At 39.3% G+C, this 22,923-nt stretch overlaps 1 long non-coding RNA gene across 2 annotated transcripts; it reads right to left on the bottom strand.

Moving 5' to 3' along the window:
* Window positions 1-11,732: 11,732 nt before the first annotated feature.
* Window positions 11,733-22,393, bottom strand: LOC143646602 (uncharacterized). 2 transcript variants are annotated; one of them, XR_013157550.1, is made up of 4 exons: window positions 22,210-22,393; window positions 20,068-20,232; window positions 16,502-16,603; window positions 11,733-16,369 (listed from the first exon to the last, which is right to left on the bottom strand). It is a non-coding gene; the product is annotated as an uncharacterized LOC143646602 (long non-coding RNA). The 2 variants fall into 2 exon arrangements; XR_013157552.1 differs by lacking the exon at window positions 20,068-20,232.
* Between the last annotated feature and the right edge of the window lie 530 nt (window positions 22,394-22,923).

The raw sequence follows: 22,923 nt of genomic DNA, 5'->3' as shown, positions 1-22,923 counted from the left end.
AGCAATAAATTTCCAAGTACATTTTAACAAGCAGTTATAAAACAGATTTTGAAGTTTGGTATGGGTTACAGTTCTATGTTTTTTTATTTTTGTCTTCTAGCTGCTCCAAGACACTGGAGCCCAACAGAAATATCAACATAATGAGAATCACAGGCATTTAAAGGTAGAGTTGGCCTCATTTTTCCTTTTACCAATATGGAAACAGTGACTCGCCTTAGGTCATACAGCTGTCCAGGACAGACTCATGCCTATATATATATATATTTTTTTACATGGGCAGGCACCGGGAATCGAACCCGGGTCCTCGGGCATGGCAGGCAAGCACTCTTACCTGCTGAGCCACCATGGCCCACCCTCATGCCTATATCTTGATCTTCCAACTTCAAGCCATTTTCCAATCCTCTTATACCCTGATGCCCTCATTTAAAGACTTCTAGTAAGTGCATAAACAACTCATACTATGGCAAGTATACACAAACACATGCACCTCATGTTATAAATAAATGTTTCCTAAGACACTGAATTAATCACATTTTGGAAGTCAAATCAAACTAAATATTTTAAGCATGCTTTCTATTTTACAGGAAATCTGAGGCTAAGCTCCTCTCTGTCCCTCCTTCTCCTATGAAATAACCCCCAACTTATCTGTTTTATAAACTGTATTGTATATAGGGCAACAAGGCACACTTATAATATGTTAAAATCCTCCTTTGAGATATGAGGTAGGATCAATGGAGAGTGATTTTCCAAAGTCTACACAAGAGGTTTTCCAAATGAAGAGCAGGGTAGCAGCATCGGCTTTTCATATCTTTAGACAACATATAATTTATTCTTGTGCTGCCTCTCCAGAGGGTTTACTTGGATGAGGCAGAGGTCAGAAAAAAAAAATGATGATTATAGCATGATGCAAAGATAGATTTCAACTCTCAAATTTAAGAAGAAGATTTCTAATGTTTCTTCTCCTTCATTCTCCTAATATGCTGTATTAGATTGATGAATTTTCTTATGTTGAACCATCCTTGCATTCCTCAGTTGGTCATTGTTTCAGTTTGCTAAAGCTGCTGGAATGCAATATACCAGAAATGGATTGGCTTTTTACAAAGGGGATTTATTAAGTTACAAATTTACAGGTCTAAGGCCATGAGAATGTCCAAATTAAGGGATCATCACTCAAGAAAGGCCAATCTCATCTGGGGTTCCTCTGTCAGCTGGGAAGGCACATGGCTGGCATCTCCTATTCCTTTGCTCCCAGGTTGCCTTTCTTTCAGCTCCTGATTCCAGCATCTGTGAGTCCTCACTTAGCTTCTCTGGGGCAAACTCTGGTTTCTTCTCTTAGGTTAGCATCCGATTTGTACTGTTCAAGGAATTTGTCCATTTCATCCAGGTTTTCTAATTTGTTGGCATATAATTGTTCATAACACCCTCTTATAATCCTTTATATTTCTGTAAGTTTGGTAATAATGTCCCCAATTTTATTTCTGATTTTAGCTATTTGTGTCCTTTATCTCTTTTTCTTGGTTAATCTAGTGAAATGTTTTGTTGATTTTATTGATCTTTTAAAAAACCCAACTTTTGATGTTGTTGATTCTTTCTATTGTTTTTCTATTTTCTATTTCATTTATTTCAGCTCTGATCTTACTATTTCCTTCCTTCTACTAACTTCAGATTTCGTTTACTTTTCTTTTTCTGTTTTCTTTAGTGTGAGTTAGTTATTAATTTGTGCTACTTATTCTTTTTTAATATGGGAATATAGACCTATAAATTTCCCTTGGTACAGCGCCTTCACTGGGTCTCATAGGTTTTGTTATATTGTATTCTTGTTTTCATTCATCTCAAGATATTTCCTAATTTCCTTCATGATTTCTTCTTTGACCCTTTGGCTGTTTAATAATATGTTGTTTAATTTCCACCTGTTTAGAAAATTTCCAGTTTTCCTTCTGTTACTGACATCCAGCTTTATTCCATTGTGGTCTGAGAAGATACTTTGTATGATTTCAATATTTCTGAATTTATCAAGATTTGATTTCTGGCCTAATAAATTATCTACCCTGGAAAATGTTCTATGCGTACTTGAGAAGAGCGTGCATTCTGCTGTTGTTCAGTGAGTGTTTGGCACATATCCGTAAGGTCTAATTGATCAATAGTGTTGTTTGTGTCCTCCATTTCCTTACTGATCTTTGGTTGAGATGGTCTAGCAATTACTGAAAGTGGTGCATTGATGTCTCCAACTATTATTTTAGAACTATTAGTTTCTTCCTTCAATTCTGTCAATTTTTAGCTTCATATATTTGGGGCTCTGTTGTGAGGTGCATATATGTTTATGATCACTATATTTTGTTTCTGGACTGAATCTTTTATCGATATATAATATCCTTCTTTGTCTCATAACCTTTTTTGACTTAAAATCTATTTGTCTGACAATAATATAACCAGTCTGGCTGTGTGTGTGTATGTGTGCCATCTTGTGCATATTTTATTATTGGTAAAATGGAAATGGTGATTTTTGCTCTAACTTACAAGTTTGCTCTAAGGATCAAATGAGTAACATCAAGAGGCTTAGAAAGGTTTGGAACATTATACATATATTATTTTTTTTAAACATTTTTATTGTGAAATATAACATATATACAAAATAGCAATAAAGTTCAAAGTACATTTTAACAAGTAGTTTTAGAACAGATTTCAATGTTCGGTATGGCCTACAGTTCCACAATTTCAGGTTTTTCCTTCAAGTTGCTACAAGACACTGGAGACTAAAAAGAAATATCAATATAATGATTGAATAGTCCTACTCATTTGTTAAATCCTGACTTCTGTTAAAAGTCCTCCTTCTCCTTTGAGTCTTCTCCCAATCTTTGGGGATATTTGGCCTGTTGTACTTTCTGAAAAGTAAACTTAATGTGAAACTTTTGTAGGATCTCAAATACAGGTGCTTGGGCCAGGAATGCATTGTTGATCCGACGATGCCAAGACCAGGCTCATCCCTGGAAGTCATGTCCCATGTTGCCAGGGAGAATCACACCCCTGGATGTCATTTCCCATGTAGGGGGATTGTAATGATTTTACATACACAGTTGGGCGTAGAGAGAGAGAGAGAGGCCATATCTGAGCAACAAAAGAGGATCTCTAGAAGTAACTATTAGGCATAATTATAGGTAGATTTAGCTTCTCCACTACAGAAAAAAGTTTTGTAAGAGGAAAGCCTCAAGATCAAGGGCTTGGCCTATTTTTGGGAGTCCCTAGTGTTTGAGACAGTATCTGGGGTTTCCCAGGTGGGAAAGTTTAATAGTTCCATATTTTTACTTCAGCCCCTCAAGGGACTTTGCCAACATATTTTTTCCATCCACCCAATTTATTGTACCCATTGTCCCTCCTATTATTTATTTATTTTTATCCACATTTTTACTCATCTGTCCATATCCTGGATAAAAGGAGCATCAGACACAAGATTTTCACAATCACACAGTCACATTGTGAAAGCTATGTCATTATACAATCATCTTCAAGAATCAAGGCTACTGGAACACAGCTCAACAGTTTCAAGTACTTCACTCCAGCCACTCCACTGCAACATAAACTAAAAAGAGATATCTATATAATGCATAAGTATAACCTCCAGGATAACTTCTTGACTCTGAAATCTCTCAGCCACTGAAAAGTTTCTTTTGTCTCATTTCCCTCTTCCTCTTTTTGGTCAAGAAAGCTTTCTCAATTCCTTGATGCCGGGTCCTGGCTCATCCCGGGAGTTCTGTCCCACATTGCCAGGGAGATTTATACCCCTGGGAGTCATGTCCCATGTAGAGGGGAGGGCAGTGAGTTTACCTGCTGAGTTGGTTTAGAGAGAGATGCCACATCTGAGCAACAAAAGAGGTTCTCTGGGGGTGACTCTTAGGCCTAATTTCAAGTAGGCTTAGCCTATCCTTTGCAGGAGTAAGTTTCATAGCCCAAGATTGGGGGCTCGGTCTATGGTTTTGGTGGTCCCTACTGCTAGCAAAAATATCAGGAATTCACCAAATGAGGAAGTTGAATATTTCCTCCTTTCTCCCAGTCCCCCAAGTGAACTTTGCAAATACTTCTTTATTCACTGCTCAAATTACTCTAGGCTATATCAGGGCATCACACTAACCTGGACAAACCAACAAAATCTCACTCCCTATTCAAGATTCCATGTACTTATGGTATTCAACTAAACTGATCGTACAAGTTAAAATAGATTATGATCTACCCACAATATAAATTTTGCACCAAATAAACATCTTTTCCTTTGGTCTCACAAAGAAGTTGAAGTTTTAAAATATGGACAATATCATCCTTTACCCTCTATTCTGATTTACCTTAGTCCTATCCAGATCAGCTTCATTCATATCTCTAATCAAATCTCATCCCTTTTTCGACTTTTTAGCCAGTTGCTATATTGGGTAATGCTGACTTTCATAGACGTAGAGCTCTAACTCAGGTGTCACATAAATACCCACAGTTTCAGGGAATGACCAGGTTATAAACAAACCCCTTAGCATCTCAGAATTTAGAATTAATAGGCACACCTCCTGAATACATGTGACTGCTGTTAGAACTTATAATCCAGGACCCTTCACAATAGACCCCAACCTGATAACCCATACTCCTGACTTTAGTTCACCAACTTCGTATGTTATAGTTAGTCCGTATGATTGAGGAATGATGATACTTGTCTTTTTGTTCCTGACATTTCATTCAACATACAGTCCTTAAGATTCATTCACCTAGTTTCATGTCTCACAACTTCATTCCTTCTTGCAGCCACCTGAGTCCAATGAGTGTATACACCACAGTTCCCTGTTCAACTCCTCAGTTGTTGTACCCTTAGGTCACCTCCATTTGAACTCTGCCACCATAAACATCAGTGTGCAAATGTCCATTTGTGTCTCCACACTCAGTTCCTCCAGGTATATACTGAGCAACGGGGTTTCAGAATCATATACCAATTGTGGTAGTTAGATTCAGTTGTCAACTTGGCCAGGTGAAGGCGCCTAGTTCTATTGTTGTGGACATGAGCCAGTGGTATGCGAACCTCATCTGTTGCTGATTACATCTGCAGTCAGGTAGGAGGCGTGCCTGCTGCAATGAAGGATGTCTGACTTAATTGGCTGGTGCTTAAGTGACAGAGCTCAACGTAGCACAGCCCAAGCTGCTCAGCATACCTCATCTCGGCACTTGCAGCTCAGCCCAGGTGTTTGGAGATTCAGAGAGGAATCACCCCGGGGAATGTTGTTGGAACCCAGAGGCCTGGAGAGGAGGCCAGCAGAGATTACCCTGAGCCTTCCTACGTAAGAAAGAACCTCAGATGAAAGTTAGCTGCCTTTCCTCTGATAAACTAACAAAATAAATCCCCTTTTATTAAAAGCCAATCTGTCGTGATGCCCCGATGAATCCCAGAGTGATTCGATCAGTGAGTGGAAAAGTATTTGCAAAGTCCCCTTCGGGGAATGGTGAGAATGGGGGGAAAACTCAACTTCCCCAAGTTGAATTCTTGATACTCTCACAAGCAGTGTGGACAACCAAAGCTATAGGCTGAGCCCCCAGTCTTGGGGTTTGTTCATATGAAACTTAACCCCACAAAGGATAGGTCAAGTCTACTTAAAATTTAGGCCTAAGAGTCACCCCCAAGAGAACCTCTTTTGTTGCTCAGATGTGGCCTCTCTCTCCAGCCAACACAACAAGCAAACTCTCCACCCTCCCCCTGTCTACGTGGGACATGACTCCCAGGGGTGTGGACCTTCCTGGCAACATGGGACAGAAATCTTAGAATGAGCTGAGAATCAGCATCAAGGGATTGAGAAAAACCCTAGAACGAGCAGAGACTTAGTATCAGGGGATTGAGAAAACCTCGACCAAAAGGGGAAAGAGGGAAATGAGACAAAGTGTCAATGGCTGAGAGATTCCAAACAGAGTCGAGAGGTTATCCTGGAGGTTATTCTTACGCATTAAGTAGATATCATCTTGTTATTCAAGATGTAATGGAGAGGCTGGAGGGAACTGCCTGAAAATGTAGAGCTGTGTTCCAGTAGCCATATTTCTTGAGGATGATTGAATAATGATATAGCTTTCACAATGTGTGATTGTGCAAACCTTGTGTCTGATGCTCCTTTTATCTACCTTGTCAACAAAGGAGTAGAACATATGGAATAAAAATAAATAATAGGGGGAACAAATGCTAAAATAAATTTAGTTTGAAATGCTAGTGATAAATGAAAGCGAGGGGTAGGGGTATGGTAGGTATAATCTTTTTTTTTCTTTCCTGTGTTCATTTTATTTCTTTTTCTGTTGTCTTTTTATTTCTTTTTCTGAATTAATGCAAATGTTCTAAGAAATGATGAATATGCAACTAAGTGATGATATTGTGAATTACTGATTATATATGTTGATATTTTATTTGGTTTGTTAATTTTTTATATTAATAAATAATTTTTTTTTTAAAGTCAATCTGTCTCTGGTGTGTTGCATTCTGGCAGCTAGCAAACTAGAACACCAATACTTCCTAATTACTGCCCAACACACTCTGGGATGCATCCGGGTATTATGTTAAACTGTACAGAATTACAAGCCTCATTCTCATTTGGGTTCCACGTATTGGGTTGTTTAAACAAACTACTCAGACTGATTGAGCTAGATTGCGTGCTATAGAAAATTCAGGTTTTGGGCAAAATGAACCTCTCTTTCTTTGGTCTCATCCAGTAGGTGAAGTTCTAAAATACAGACACTGTCATCCTTTACCCTGTATTCTGGTTTACCTTAGTCTTAACCAGATCAGCTTCATTCTCCTCTCTAATTGAAGCCTGATCTCTTTTCAGTTTTTCAGTTGTTGTATGCAGCGGTGCTGACCCTCAGAACTGCAGGACTCCAGCTCTGCGTCTTAGGTGTCACACAGGTACTCAAAGTTCCAGGGAAATACCAGGTTATACACATATAGCGCAGCATCTCAGAATCTAGAAATAACACTTAAAGTTCAGGAATAAATGGGACTGCTATAGCAGTTTACAACCTAGACCCCAATTTTCTTATAACTATTTTTTAAGAGTGCATACACTATTTGCCCTTTTGTTTCTGCTTTATTTTGCACAACATAATGTCCTCAAGGGTCATTCACCTCATCGCATACCTCACAACTTCATTCCTTTCTGTAGCTGCACAATATTCCATCATATGTCCAGCCACAGTTCATCATTCTACGTCTCAGCCAGAGCATCCTTCAGCCACCTCCATCCACTGGGCATCACGGATAATGTCCAAAGTCAACATGTCTCACATTATCTACACTTGGTTGTACAGTCATCATCACTCAATTTTAGACAATTTTCATTGATCCAAAGAGAAAAAATAACAGACAAACATAGCCTCATCAAAGGGAAACTCGGAAGCTCCCCTTAACTCCTATCCCCTCCTCCCCACAATTATTTACCCCTAGTATTGCCTTGGTACTGGTGATGTCTTCTGTTAAATATAGATCATAGCATGCAATAGTAGTTTCCCCCTTATATCCCTCTATTATTGACTATTGGCATAAGAGTCATACCTTTGAAGTAGTTCATGCAAGAACTTATTTATATTTCTACTGTTAACAGGTGAGATACATGGCTCTGTACAACCCCTTTCAATCATATTCATCTTCAATATGGCAATATTACTTATAACCCCTCTCAAGAACTATCATCATTTCTATCCATTCCCATATATTTAAGTTCAACCTCATTAGGTAACCGCCATCTATCTCTAGCTCCTGTGTATCTCCGGGTCCTCTATATTCTACATCATAAGACTCTGAGAAATCATACAGTGTCTATCCTTTCGTGTCTGGCTTATTTCATTCAGCATTATGGCCTCAAGGTTTCTCCATTTTGTCATATGCTTCAAGACCTCATTCCATCTTACTGCTGAGTAATATTCCATCATGTGTATGTACCACATTTCATTTATCCAGTTATCTGTAGATGGGCATTTGGATTGCTTCCATCTTTTGGCAACTGTGAATAATGCAGCTATGAACATCGGTGTGCAAATGTCTGTGCGTGCCACTGCTTTCAGCTCTTCTGGGTATATACCGTGTACGTGTAGTGCTATTGCTGGGTCATAGGGCAACTCGATACTAAGTTCCTAAGGAACCATCAAACTGTCTTTTATAGTGGCTGTATCATTATACATTCCCACCAGCAGTTCATAAGTGTTGCAATTTCTCTACATCCTCTCCAATATTTGTAATTTCCTGTTTGTTTAATAACAGCCATTCTTTTCCTTAAATTTTTAATGTATTATTATTATTTATTTATTTTTATAGGTATATATTATATATTCACATACCATGTAGTCATCCAAAGTGTACGATCAATGGTTCACAACATCATCATTTAATTGTGCATTTATCATCACAATCGACTTATTTTTCTTTTTTGTGAAAAATGGCAAATATACAAGAAAGCAATACATTTCAAAGCGCAGTGCAACAAATAGTTGTAGAACAGATTTCGGAGTTTGGTTTGGGTTATGATTCCACAATTTTAGGTTTTTACTTCTAGCTGCTCTAAGACACTGGAGACTAAAAGAGATATCAATCTAATGATTCAGCAATCATACTTCGAGATTGGAAGCCTCACTATTGTTAAGATATCAATTCTCCCTAAATTTACCTGTAGATTCAGTGCAATCCCAATGAAAATCCCAGAAGGATCTTTTAGTAGAAATTCACAAGCTGATTCTAAAGTTTATATGTTAATGCAAAAAACCTAGAATAGTCAAAACATCTTTGAAAAAGTACTAGTTTGGAAGTCTTAACCTATTTTATTTAAAAACGTATTTTAAAGCTGTAATAATTGAGAATATAGGGTATTAGCCTCAAGACAGACATAGAAATCATTGGAATAAATTAGAGAGCCCAGAAAGATCTAATACATAGACGGTCAACTGATTTTCAACAAAGGTAGTAAGGCAATTTCAGTGGGGGGAAGCATAATCTTTGCAATAAACTGGAGCAATGCAAAAAATAAAAAATCTCAATCCCTATCCTACACCTTACACAATAAGCTGTTTCTTGTTTCTGTTGATAGTCACTGGTGGTAATTCACCTTCGCGTATTTGGTGGCTGTTGATTGTGAGATCAAACCACAGTCTTGTAGGCTCAACTTGTGAAAGTTTTCCTCCATGGAGGGTTTGTTTAGAGGTTTGTTTCTGTTTCTATACTCTTAGTATGGGTGGAGGAGGGGTCATTGGGTTCATTTTAGGACTAATTTAGTAGGTTTAGTTCCTTTAGTTCCAGTGGAAGTCTCAAAATCAACTTTTTATCTCCATTTTTGGTCTAATGTTAACTACACTTGGAAAATACTAAATACTTCAATTTTGCCGTCACTCTGATAAAATTAATGATTTTGTAAACCATTACTTTATATTAATATAGCGTTTACATTAATAAAGCAATGTAAATATTTTCAATAAAGTAATTCTAAATAGCTCTTTTGTTGGAGTTTTTTTTTTTCTAATAGAAAAGAGCAAAACTAGTTCTAAACTTCCTTGTTTAGGTAGGGGATTTGGAACCAAAAGTTATCAGTCAGGTTTTGTTTTGTTTTTGACACAAATGAGAAACATTTGCACCCATTTAATATGTTTCTATAACACTCCTAAAAACAATTTCTGGGTGTTGTTCCCCCAGGCACGATTTGGAAGCCTGTGAATCAAAATTCAATCAAACAAGAAAAGTACACTTTCTATGCTTAAAGAAAGCACTGCAATGTATCGCCTTCCCAGCTGCCAACAAATTAATTTACTTTACTTTAAATGCAATCCATCCTAGGAACACACACCCCTGGGAACCAACACCCTCTGCCCCCCCTCCAGCACTCTAACAATAGCTAATGTTTATTGAGCACTGGCTGCATGCCAGATGTTGAACTAAGTACTACACATGGGTTATCATTCGAATCTAAACTTACAGCCAGCCTTTGAGGTAGATGTTGTACCATCAATATCTCACATTACAGATCAGGTTGCAGGTTCAGAGACTCTAAGTAACATGCCCAAGATCACAGAGTTTAGTGGAGGAGCCAAGTTTTAAACCTAGCTCTATTGGACTCAAGGACTGGCATTTAACCACTCTCCTTTCCTTCCATCTCAAGTGCAGATACCTACGTACTGTGGCTGGAGAGACCTTCAGAGGCCCTTCAAGTCTGCCATGAAAGAAGTCATCTTCCACAGGGTCCCTTCAGCTCCACATCTGGCCTGACACATGGGTAGCTCAGCCAAAGGGATGCCCACAGCAGCTCGGGCTGTCCAAGGTCCTTTCTAATGTAGAGTCAAAATCTGTCTCCCTCTGGCTTCCATGAGATAGTCCACCTTGGGCCTTATGAAACTTTATAGAAGACATAGGGCTGCTCCCAGCCCTAGGAAGTCTGCTCAGGTCTTGACTCATCTTGTCTTTAGATGTCATGACCTTCCTGGGATAGAGCAGACAAAATCCCATCCCTCATGGAGTTGACATTTTAAAGGGGAGCCAGAAGATTACGATGGGTTGGAGTAACGACCCCTTCCCCGTTATGTCCTCTCTGCTCCCAGTGGCTCTTTCAGACTTCCCAGATCTAAGACCCTTTGGAAAGGTGACCCCAGATGAGGCATCTGCACATAGCACAGGACCCTGGGGCTTGCCGTGGTGGCCCTGGCCAAGCTGCCCAGGCAGATCCTGGAGGCCTGGAGTGGCCAAAGTTCCAGCATAATCCCAGAGCTTCACTTGGACTGAATCCTGGTGAAAAAGGAAGGAAAAATCCTGCCTCCCTGTCTCTGTACACCTGAAAAAGCAAGACAGGCCCCATCCACTCTCCTGCCTGACAACTCTCAAACCCCAGAGCCCCCCAGATGTCTGCTGTTCCCCCACCCGGGGCTCATGGCACTTCTGACTAAATTCATGCCCTCCCTGTCTCCATCTCCAAAGCTGAATGTCTCGCTTATCTTTTCTCCCTGCTCCCTGCCCCCTCTGCGCCATTTCAGACTGTTCCACATCTTCTGTCCTCTTGTACCTCCAAAATCTCTCTCCTGCACAGACGTGGCCCAAGGTCAAGCATCTCTGCTGGTCCTGGGTACTTACACCCCCAGTACGTAACTCTAACAGATGTTTGTAATAGGAGAACATTTTGAGATAGTAGCACAGGTCCAACACATACAAACACACACACCTTGCAATTCCTGTGACCTTCCTATTCAGTGACTCAGGACACAGTGGAGCAAAAGAAGTCACGATGCTGGTTTCAGTGGCATAGATTTGCAAGAAAGAATGCTCAAATATTTAGCCAACCACCTTGCTAAGGGAATAAAGAGAGGAGGAGGAGAGGAGACAGGAACAGCAGTGGAGAAGTTGTGGTGTCTCAGGAAGAGCCTATGTCCCAGACCCCACTGACCCTCACCCCCAAGCTGAGGCTTGAAATGCAAAGAACCCCAGTGCTCTAGTCTGCTAGCTGCCAGAATGCGATAGACCAGAAACAGAAAGGCTTTTTTTTTTTTTAAGAATTCTTTTTTTATTAATTAAAAAAATTAGCAAAGAAAACATTAAGATATCATTCCATTCTACATATACAATCAGTAATTCTTAATATCATCACATAGTTGCATATTCATCATTTCTTAGAACATTTGCATCGATTTAGAAAAAGAAATAAAAAGACAACAGAAAAAGAAATAAAACGATAAAAGAGAAAAAAAAGATTATACATACCATACCCCTTGCCCCTCGCTTTCATTTACCACTATTTCAGACTGAATTTATTTTAACATTTGTTCCCCCTATTATTTATTTTTATTCCATATGTTCTACCCTTCTGTTGATATAGTAGCTAAAAGGAGCATCAGACATAAGGTTTTCACATTCACAGAGTCTCATTGTGAAAGCTATATCATTGTTCAATCATCATCAAGAAACATGGCTACTGGAACACAGCACTACATTTTCAGGCAATTCCCTCCAGCCTCTCCACTACATCTTGAAGAACAGGGTGATATCTACTTAATGCATAAGAATAACCTCCAGGATAACCTCTCGACTCTGGTTGGAATCTCTCAGCCATTGACACTTAGTCTCATTTCACTCTTCCCCCTTGTGACTGAGAAGGTTTTCCCAGTCCCTTGATGTTAATTCTCAGCTCATTCTAGGGTTTTTCTCAGTCCCTTGATGCTGAGTCTCAGCTCATTCCAGGATCTCTGTCCCACGTTGCCAGGAAGGTCCACACCCCTGGGAGTCATGTCCCACACAGAGAAGGGGAGGGTGGTGAGACTGCTCATCGTGTTGGCTGGAGAGAGAGGCCACATCTGAGCAACAAAAGAGGTTCTCTTGGGGGTGACTCTTAGGCCTAAATTTTAAGTAGACTTGACCTATCCTTTGTGGGGTTAAGTTTCATATGAACAAACCCCAAGACTGGGGGCTCAGCCTATAGCTTTGGTTGTCCACACTGCTTGTGAGAATATCAGGAATTCAACTTGGGGAAGTTGAATTTCTCCCCACTCTCACCATTCCCCGAAGGGGACTTTGCAAATACTTTTCCAGTCACTGATCAAATCACTCTGGGATTCATCGGGGCATCACTCTGGACAAACCAACAAAATCTCATGTCCTACCTGAGATTCCAAGTACTTATGACGTTCAATCAAACTATCTACATGAGTTATATCAGGAAATGCTCTAGTCAAAATCTAAATTTTGTAACAAATAAACATTTTTTGCTTTAGTCTCACACATAAGGTGACATTTTAAAGTATTAATTATCATCTATTTTCAGCACCCTGCAATAATGACATTCCTTTGTTCTTCCTCATGCAAAAACATTTTTTAAATTTGTACATTGTACATTTCACTATTATAATACACTCTAGGCATTCCTAGATTATACCATCTCTATCTTTAACATCTATCTTTCTTTCTGATTTCATTTATGTCCCCAGCCCTCCTCCCTCTATCATTCTCTCATGCAGCTTCATTCAGTATTTTAACATAATTACATTACAGTTAGGTAGTATTGTGCTGTCCATTTCTGAGTTTTTGTATCCAGTCCTGTTGCACAGTCTGTATCCCTTCAGCCATCTCATGAAAAGTTCCCACCCACAGTTGGGTGGGTCACATCTCCATGGACAATCAAAAATCTCCCACCCAGCAATACTGAATGAGGATTAAAGGACATGGCTTTTCTGGGGTCCACCACAGATTCTAACTGGCACACCCTTGAGTTGCTAGAGCCCCAGAGACCACTGCTGTGTTTCAAGGCTGGAGCCAGGGTTCAAGGACATCCTGAGGGATGGTGGGTGGTGGGTGCCTTGTAGGGGCTGCATGGAGCCCTGGGGCACCTGAGAAGGATGGGGCACAGGAGCAGGTCCAGGTCCGACGAGAGCAGTGCAGTCCTGGCATCTGGTAGACCTACCAAGACCTTGCGCTAGGGACAGGGAGAGCCAGGATGCAATCTTTGGGACCAAGCCTCTTCCCAGTCAATCCCCAATACCCACCCCCTAACTCAGACAACCATTGATCTGCTTTCTTTCTTTTCTTTTTCTTCTTTTTTTTAACTTTTTTTTATTGTATAGTATAATGTATATACAAAGCAAAGAAATAAAAAAGCAATAGTTTGCAAAGCACTGTTTAACAAGTAGTTACAGGACAGATCCCAGAGTCTGTCATGGGCTACCATACCATCCTTTCAGATTTTTCCTTCTAGCTGCTCCAGAATATAGGATGCTAGAGGGCTTGAATATTTTTTTATCATCACAATCGACTTTTTTGTGTGAAAAAGAACATATATACAAAACAAGTTATGAATTTCAAAACACAGCACCACAATTAGTTGTAGAACATATTTCAGAGTTTGACATGGGTTACAATTCCACAAGTTGAGGTTTTTATTTCTAGCTGCTCTAAAATTTTGGAGACTAAAAGAGATATCAATTTAATGATTCAGCATTCAAATTCATTTGTTAAATCCTATCTTCTCTGTATAACTCCACTATCAACTTTGATCTTTCCATCTCTCTCTTTAGGGGTGTTTGGGCTAGGGCAATTCTAACTTTCTTATCTTGGAAGGATCTGTCACTAATATGGGGTAGGGAGATGGAAGTATCTGAGGTTCTGGAGAGGCTGGGCTAGGTTTCAGGACTTATCTGGACCAGGAACCCATCTGGAGGTTGTAGGTTTCTAGAAAGTTACTCTAGCACCTGAAACCCTTGTGGAATCTTATATTTTGCCCTAGGTGTTCTTTAGGATTGTCTGGAATGGTTCTGGTTGGGGGTTGGCAGGTTACAGTAGATAGCAAGGTCTAATTGAGGCTTGCGTAAGAGCAACCTCCAGAGTAGCCTCTCGACTCTATTTGAATTTTCTCTGCCACTGATACTTTATTAGTTAAACTTCTTTTCCCCCTTTCAGTCAGGATGGAATTGTTGATCCCAAGGTGCCAGGTCTGGATTAATCCCTGGGAGTCATCTCTCATTTCGGCAGGGAGACTTTCACCCGTGGATGTCATGTTCCACGTAGGGGGTGCTTTCTTTTTTTTTAAAAAAAATTTTTTTTTGAAATACACTCAAGCTTATAGGACAGTTGCAAAATTAACACAAACTCCATAAAGAGAACTCCAACATACCCCCTGCCCAGGTACCCAGATCCATCAATATTAACTTCTTTGTCACATTTGCCATATTATTCTATATATCTATCCATCCCTCATTAATTCATTTTCCAAATACTTGAATGTAGGTAATGTTTAATATACTCTTCAAACCCTTAATATTTCCATGTACATTTTCTAAGAGCAAAGATATTCATTATGTAACCACCTTAAGTGCAGTTACCAAGTTCAAGAAATTTAACATTGACATGAAGTTTATAGTCTATGTACCAGTTTTTTCATAAGTTCCAATAATGTTCCTTTGAGCCTTTTCTCCTCCCTTGCTAGATCTCATCCAGGATCATGTATTGCATATAATTATTATTAGTTACCACTTTTAAAAAATCGTGGAAACATAATATAGCAAAAACTTTCCCATGTCAACCACTCTCAAGCATTTCATTCAACGAGATGAATCACATTTCCAATATGGCGCTCATTTCAACATCTGCCATGATTAAACCATTACCATCTCCCCAAAGAGAAAACCTACACCCATTAAACATTTCCTCCCCGTTCTCCCAACCCCACATCCCTCATTTCTGTCTCTACAAATTGCATATTCTCCAATATTTTCTTTGTGGTTACTATGGGGCTTAAACTTAAAATCCTAACTCCGGAACAATCTCATTTGCTTTGATGCCAACTTAACCTCAATAGTATAATACTATATTGCTACATTTCTCCATATCCCCATCTTTATCTAATTCTTGTTGCAAATTACATGCTTAGACATTACGAGTCCAAAACCACTGATTTAGCATTATGTCATATGCATTTGCCTTTCAGATTCTCTAGGGTGATAAGAGTGGAATTACAAGCTAAAAATACAATAGTACTGGCATTTGTATTTACCCATGTCATTACCTTCACCAGAAATTTTTCTTTCTTCATGCAGCTCCAATGTACTATTGTCCTTTTATTTCAACCTGCAGAGCTCTCTTTAGCATCTCCTGGAGGGCTGGTGACAACCTCCTTCAGCTTCTGTTTATCTGGGAATGCCTTCATCTCTCCCTCACTTAAAAAAATATTTTTATTGAGATATCTTTACACATATACAGTCCATCGAAAGCATACAATCAATGCCTCACAATGTCATCACATAGTTGTGTTTTCATCACCATGATCATTTTTAGAACATTTGCACCATTCCAGAAAAATAAATAAAAAGAAAAAACTCATACATCCTATACCTCTTACCCTCCCCTTTCATTGACCACTAGTATTGCAATCTACGCATTTTTTTTACCCCTTATCCCACTTCCCTGATTATTTATTTATTCACTGTCCTTAATTTTCACACATAAAGGGAGCATCAGACACAAGGTTTTCACAATCACACAGTCACATTGTAAAAGCCATATAGTTATACAAAAATCTTCAAGAATCAAGGCTACCGGAATACAGTTCATCAGTGTTCAGTCATCAAGATGGATCGGATTTTTAATAAAAGGGGATATATTAAGTTAAAAATGTATAGTTCTTCAGAATGATAAAGGCAGCTAACTTTTATCTGAAGTTCTGTGTTACTTGGGAATGCACATGGCGATGTCTGCTGACTTTCTCTTCTGCTTTCTCTTCTGGCTTCTGGGTCCAACAGCCTTACCCGGGGCAACTTTTTTTCCCTGGGGCTGAGCTGCGAGTGCTGAGATGAGGTCTGCTGAGCTGTCTCTGGCATGGCAGGCGAGAACTCTGCCACTGAGCCACCACGGCACTGCCCTCTACCAAACACATTTTAAAAAGTTCTTAAAAGGTGAAATTCATTTTAATAATATAATCTTTTTTACCAATACACACAAATATTATTTAACATGTAATTAATATATCAACTATTGATGAGATATTTTACATACCTTTTTCCATGCAAGTCTTCTGAAGTCACTTTACACTGATTAGCACATCTTGATTCAGATGTCAAATTTTCATTGGAAATACTTGTTCTGTACTTAGATTGCCTAAAATTTATATTTGAAGAATTAGATTCACATACTCAAGTTATTTCAAATAACTTAGACATTTTCCAATAACTCAACCAAGTATCGATTTTTACATTTAAATTTAATTGAATTAAAATAAAATAAAATTGAAATTTTCAGTCCCTTTACTGATTTTGCCATTTCAAATTCCCAACAGTCACATATAGGAAGTAACTATCACATCGGACAGCGCAGGGCTAGACCAATCATTTAATCTAAGATGCAGAAAGTACACATTAAGAAAAAGAAATAGGTATCATCAGTGTAAAAAAAAACTAGTACAGGGCAGGCCACAGTGACTCAGCAGGCAGAGTTCTTACCTGCCATGCGGGAGACCTGGGTTTGATTCCCCGTGCCTGCCCATGGGAAAAAAAAAGAACTAATACACCATGACCAAGAAAGAGTTAAAAGGGTACTCTTAAGGCCCAGGAAATTTACAACATAATCAATTATGTCAACGAAATAAAGGAACCATCACCTAGTTTATGAAACTCATCAGCTATTTTCAATAAAAGTTCTAAGTAAAATAGGCCAGAAGGAAACTATTTTATATAAGGAAAACACTCAGCAGTATCCTAAATATCTGAATACTAAAATAATTTCAACTAAAATCAGGATGTATGAATACATTTATTGTCACTGTTATTATTTAGCACTAACTTGGAGTTTGGAGGAAATGCAATAAGAAAATTAATGGTATAAATTTTGGAAAAAACAAATATTACTGCTTTTGCCAAATGTATTAAAATTTCACCTAAAAGACTATGGTGAAAAAAGATTTAAGAAGAGAAATTAAGATAATAAGGAAGAGAATATAAAAAATTAATAGCCTTCCCATATTCTAACACTAAGCACCTTAATTTGAAAAATGAGAAAAAACACTCCAAATCATAATAGAGAAAAAAAATGAAAAAATATTTAAGAACAAAGTAATCAAGAAAAGCACAGGGCCAATACAGAGAAAATAATTAATATATCAAATGACATTCTTAAAAAATTCAGTAACTGGAAAGATACCAGGTTTTTGGAGGGTAAGACATAACAGCATTAAAAAACTACTTTTCTTTTATTTATTAATTAAAAACAAAAACTACTTTTCTCCAAATTAACAGATTCACTGAATGCAATTTCAATTAGAATTCTAACAGAGTTTCTTTTAATTGGTTTAAATGATCCAAATGCTTACCTGGAAGAATATAAGCCTGAGAATAGCTAAAAAATATACGACAAAGCATAGTGAGAGGGTCTTGTCTTACCAGGAAGAAACCATTAACAGCCGTTATAACCAGATCAATATGATTTTGGCAAAGGAATTAGACAAACAGATCCATGCAGCTGAATTGGGAATAAAGAACTAGGAAAAATCTATTTGAGAATTTAATACATAACACATGTTGCATCACAGTTCAACGGAAAAGGGTTGGCTTATGTAATGAGAGGTGCCAAGACACAGTTCCCTGATCAATTGGATGAAAATGCAATCGAGCTTCTCTCACACCAGCCTCCAAAATAAGTCCCAGAAGGAGCAAACCGTTTGCTCAAAAAATTAATTTTATTTAAAAATTGCCAAAATTTACGAACAATCTATACCCACCAAGCAACAGCTCCCCTTTTCTCCTCCCTTCATCCCCTGATAAACTTGAATCTACTTCCTGACTCTATGAATTTGCTATTTTCAAATATTAATAGAAATGAAATTATTCAGCATTTGTCCTCATGGGCCTTACTTATTTCACTCAGCATAACATCTTTAAGCCTCATGCATGATGCAGCCTGTTTCTAGAACTTCATTCTTTCCTTTGGCCGAAAAATATTCTACTGTGTATGTACCACATTTTGTTTATCCTTTCATCTGTTGATGGACACTTGGATTGTTTCGACCTTTCAGCTTTAGTGAATAATGCTGCTATGAACACTAGAGTACAAGTATCTAAGTCCCTGCTTTCAATTTCTTTAGGTAAATATCTAGAAATGGAATTGCCAGGTCATATGGTAATTGTATATTTAACTTTTTGGAGAGCTGCCATATTGCTTTTTATAGTGGTGGCTGCACCATTTTATACTCCCCCATTAGGATCAAACTCTTAAATGTAAAACAATAACACAATAAAAATCTTTTAAGACATTTTAAAGACATTCTTAACCAATACTTGAAATCCAGAATGTATAAAGGAAAAGATGGGCATGACTTCATAGCAAATGAAGTGTGGGAATGGGCACACGCTCATGGAATTCTCTGGTCTTACCATGTTCCCCATCAGCCAGAGGCAGCTGGATTAACAGAACGGTAGAATGGCCTTTTGAAGATTCAATTGCGGTGCCAACTAGTTAGCAATATTTTGCAGGGCTGAAACAATGTTCTCCAAGAGGCTGTACATGTGCTAAATCAGCATCCACTCTATGGTGCTGTTTCTCCCATAGCCAGAATCACTGACCAAGAATCAAGGGAAATGGGAGTGACACCACTCACTATTACCCCAAGTGATCCACTAGAAACATTTTTGCTTCCTGTCCCTGAAACCTTAAGCTCTGCTGGTCTAAAGATCTTAGTTCCAAAATGAGGAATGCTTCCACCAAGTTAAGACTGCCACCTGGCCACTTTGGGCTTCTCATGCCTCTGAATCAATAGGCAAGGAAGGGAATTATCGACTTGAATGATTGATTTTGACCATCAAGGGGAAATAGGACTGCAACGACACAATGGAGGTAAAGAAGTGTTTTCCTAGGATGCAGAAGATCCCCTAAGGCGTCTCATAAAACTACCATGCCCTGTGATCAAAGTCAATGGAAAAATGCACCAACCCAATCTGGGCAAGACTATCATTGGCCCAGAAACTTCAGGAATGAAGGTTTGGGTCACCCCACCAGACAAAGAACCACAGCCAGCTGAGGTGCTTGCTGGGAGTGAAGGGAACATGGAACGGGTAGTGGAAGAAGGTAGTGATAAATATGAACTACAACCACGTGATCAGCTACAGAAATGAGGACTGTAATGGTATGAACATTTCCTCCTTGTTTTGTTACGAGTATGTCTGTATATGTACATAAAGCAAATATCTTTGTTTTTTTCCCTATCAGCCTCCCCATTGAATTGTTCATGTCATAGTAGTCAAGTTATAGGATATCAAGTGTAAGAGTGAATATTACTCAAAGACTTGCACCTTAATTCTGGAGAGATTTAGTGCATTTCTGGTTCTGTGCAGGAAGCTGAGTATTATTAGGTGAAAAAATAGATTTATTATTGTTTTAATTTAGAGATTAGCATGATTTAAGGTGATGTGTATAGCTGGCAAGTTGACAAGGGGTGGACTGTGATAGTTAGGCTCATGTGTCAACCTGGACAGGTAAGGGTGCCCGGTTCTCTGAACAAGAAAACACTGGTCTAACTATTACTGCAAGGACATTTCGTGGACTTAAAGCATCAGCAAGTTGATTGAACTTACCGCTGATTATATCTGCACTCGACTAAGGAGAGTGTCTTCAGCAATGAGAAATATTTAATCCAATCAGATGAAGGCTTTAAAAGGAGAATTGATGACTTCAGTAGTCAGTAGAGAGAACTCTAGTAGTAGAAGTAGTTCAACTCTACTTCAGCCAGCCAGTGACTCCTGGGGAATTCATCAAAAAAAATCTTCATTGGAGTTGCCAGCTTGCAACCTGCCCTACAGAATTAGGACTCATGCATCCCCATAGCTTTGTGAGACACTTTTATAAAGTCTCACACTATTTACAGATATCTCCTGTGGTTCTGTTTCCCTAGAGAATCCTGACTGATACAACCAGGATTACCTGAATAACTTAATTGATGAATAAATGGAGAAGAATAAAATTATCCCATCCAAGTAAATTCCAACTTGTTGATATAGATACTTGCTCCTTCAAGCAAGTGGAACATAATTCCCCACTCTTTAAGGGTGGGCTGTGTATAGTGACCATATATAGTGAAAATTTCTGAACATTTTCACGGTCATTATGAACAAAGAAGATCTGAGAAAATCTCACAGCCAAGGCGAGCCTAATCAGACCTGGGGACTAAATACAATGTGGTACCTTGGTGTGCCCTGGAAAAGCCATATTTAATCCTAATCAATCTTGTGGGGGCAACCATTTCTTCTAATTTCTATTCAGTACTATAGGTTGAAAACTTGATTGGGTTATCTCCACTGAGATGGGACTCACCCACTTAGGGTATTAACCTTTCATTAGAGGGAGATGTTGACCCCACCCATTCCAGGTGGGTCTTGATAGTAAATTATTACTGGAATCTTTTAAAAGAGGAGGCATTTTGGAAAAGGCTTGAGATTCTGAGAGAGCAAAGAATGATGACAGAATGATGAGAGTGATGAATTACAGCGCCCACGCCACCAGGCACCTTTGGAGATGAAGGATGAAAACGGCCCTGGGGGAGCTTCATGAAACAAGAAGCCTGGAGAGGAAGCTAGCAGATGTTGCCATGTATGCCACGTATCTTTCCAGTTGATGAAAGTTCAACTGGAACATCATCGGCCTTCCTTGAGTGATGGTGGCCACTTGTTGGTGCCTTAATTTGGACATTTTTATAAACTTGATTTAATTGGGACATTTTCTTGGTCTTAGAGAAATTCCTTATTAAATGCCTCTTTTTTAAAGCCATTCAGTTACTGGCATATCGCATTCTGGCAGTTAGCAGACTAGAACACTTGGCATGTAATGTTGACTAGAAAAAGATAAAACTAAGGAGAAAGAATAGACTGTAGTTAATCATAATGAATGTACATTGACTTATTAATTATAACAAATGGACCATGCTGATATAGTACAATAAGACAGGAAACTGGAACTTGTTCACATGATAAATCTCTGCACCGTCTTCATATATGTTCTGTAAATCTGAAAATATTTTAAGATTTAAAATATAGCACATTGTTATATATGTCCTGACACATACATTTCATCTAGTATTCCTATTATTAATTACTATGAATCCTCTCCATTAACTAATCCTGTTTTAATAATATTTATGACCCAGAAAATAATCTGATGATACATAATATCAAGTAAAAGTCTATTATACATTTTGATATTTAAGTAAAAAAAAAAGATAGGCATATCTGACTAGGTACAATTTAAATGTATGTGTGCCAAAAGATGTTATAAATGAAGTAAGGGAACAAAGAAGATTTGAAAGGAGAAGACAATAGCTTAATAATTACCCATAAGAAGAGATTTAACAAATTCAGAAAGTGACAAACAATACAAGGGGAAAGTGAGCTAAGCACATAAAGAAGAAATTCAGAGCAATCCTTCAGGAAGGAGAGGGGTAGGAGATGTTACTGGAGCTGATCATTTGAGTCTCCAGTAGAGGACTCAGGTTTGAGGAATCAGAGTGAAAAAAAAAACAACAATTATTCACAAACTTTGAGCAACTCCTTAGCAGCTTTGTTTCTAATAAATACTATATTAAGAAATATTCTGGACTTCCGGAGAAGATGGCGGCTTAGTAAGACGCGCGGATCTTAGTTTCTCCTCCAGAACAGCTACTAGGGGAGTAGAAACGATACAGAACAGCTCCCAAAGCCACAGCAGAGATAAAAAAGACAGCGTACCCCATCCTGGAACGGCTGGCTGGCTGAGAGAACCCGCTCTGGTGAGATCGCCGAGGGGCGCGGGCCTTACCGGGCGGGGCGGCAAGCGGCCGGAGTCCCTCCCTTCCCCCTTCCCGGGCCGGCTGGGAGAATTGGAGAGGCGGTCCCTTCAAACCGCGGCAGCTGGCGCCCACACCACGCGCGGCCCCCCGGACCAACTGAGAGAATTGGATCGGAAATCCCCAGGCCGCGGAGAATGGCGACTGGGGGGGGGCCTTCCAAACCCGTGACTCCCCGGGAACAGTGCACTCTCCCGGGCGGGCCGCTGCCGCTGGCGCCCTCCCGCCACGCTTGGCGCCCCGGGCCGACTAGGAAATTCGGACGGGCGCTTTCCCGGGCTGCGGTGGCCAGCGACCCTCCCCGCGTTCGGACCCCGGGCAGGCTGGCACTCTTCCAAGCCGCTTCAGCAAAGTTAAAGGACCCACAGCACCTTTTACTGGTGGGACCCGCAGACAAACGTGTGCCACGAGCGCCACCTACTGGGCAGGATAAGAAAAACAGAACCCAGAGATTTCACAGAAAAATCTTCCAAACTTTTGGATCCAACACCCAGGGAAATCTGTCTAAATGCGCAGATGCCAGCAGAAGATAACGGATCAAGCTCAAAAAATTGAAAATATGGCCCAGTCAAAGGAACAAACCAATAGTTCAAATGAGATACAGGAGCTGAGACAA

The sequence above is a fragment of the Tamandua tetradactyla genome, chromosome 9, assembly GCF_023851605.1.
Source record: "Tamandua tetradactyla isolate mTamTet1 chromosome 9, mTamTet1.pri, whole genome shotgun sequence".
Taxonomy (NCBI): Eukaryota; Metazoa; Chordata; class Mammalia; order Pilosa; family Myrmecophagidae; genus Tamandua; species Tamandua tetradactyla.
The sequence above is the reverse complement of the archived record's forward strand: the minus strand, read 5'-3'. Positions and strand labels throughout refer to the sequence as shown.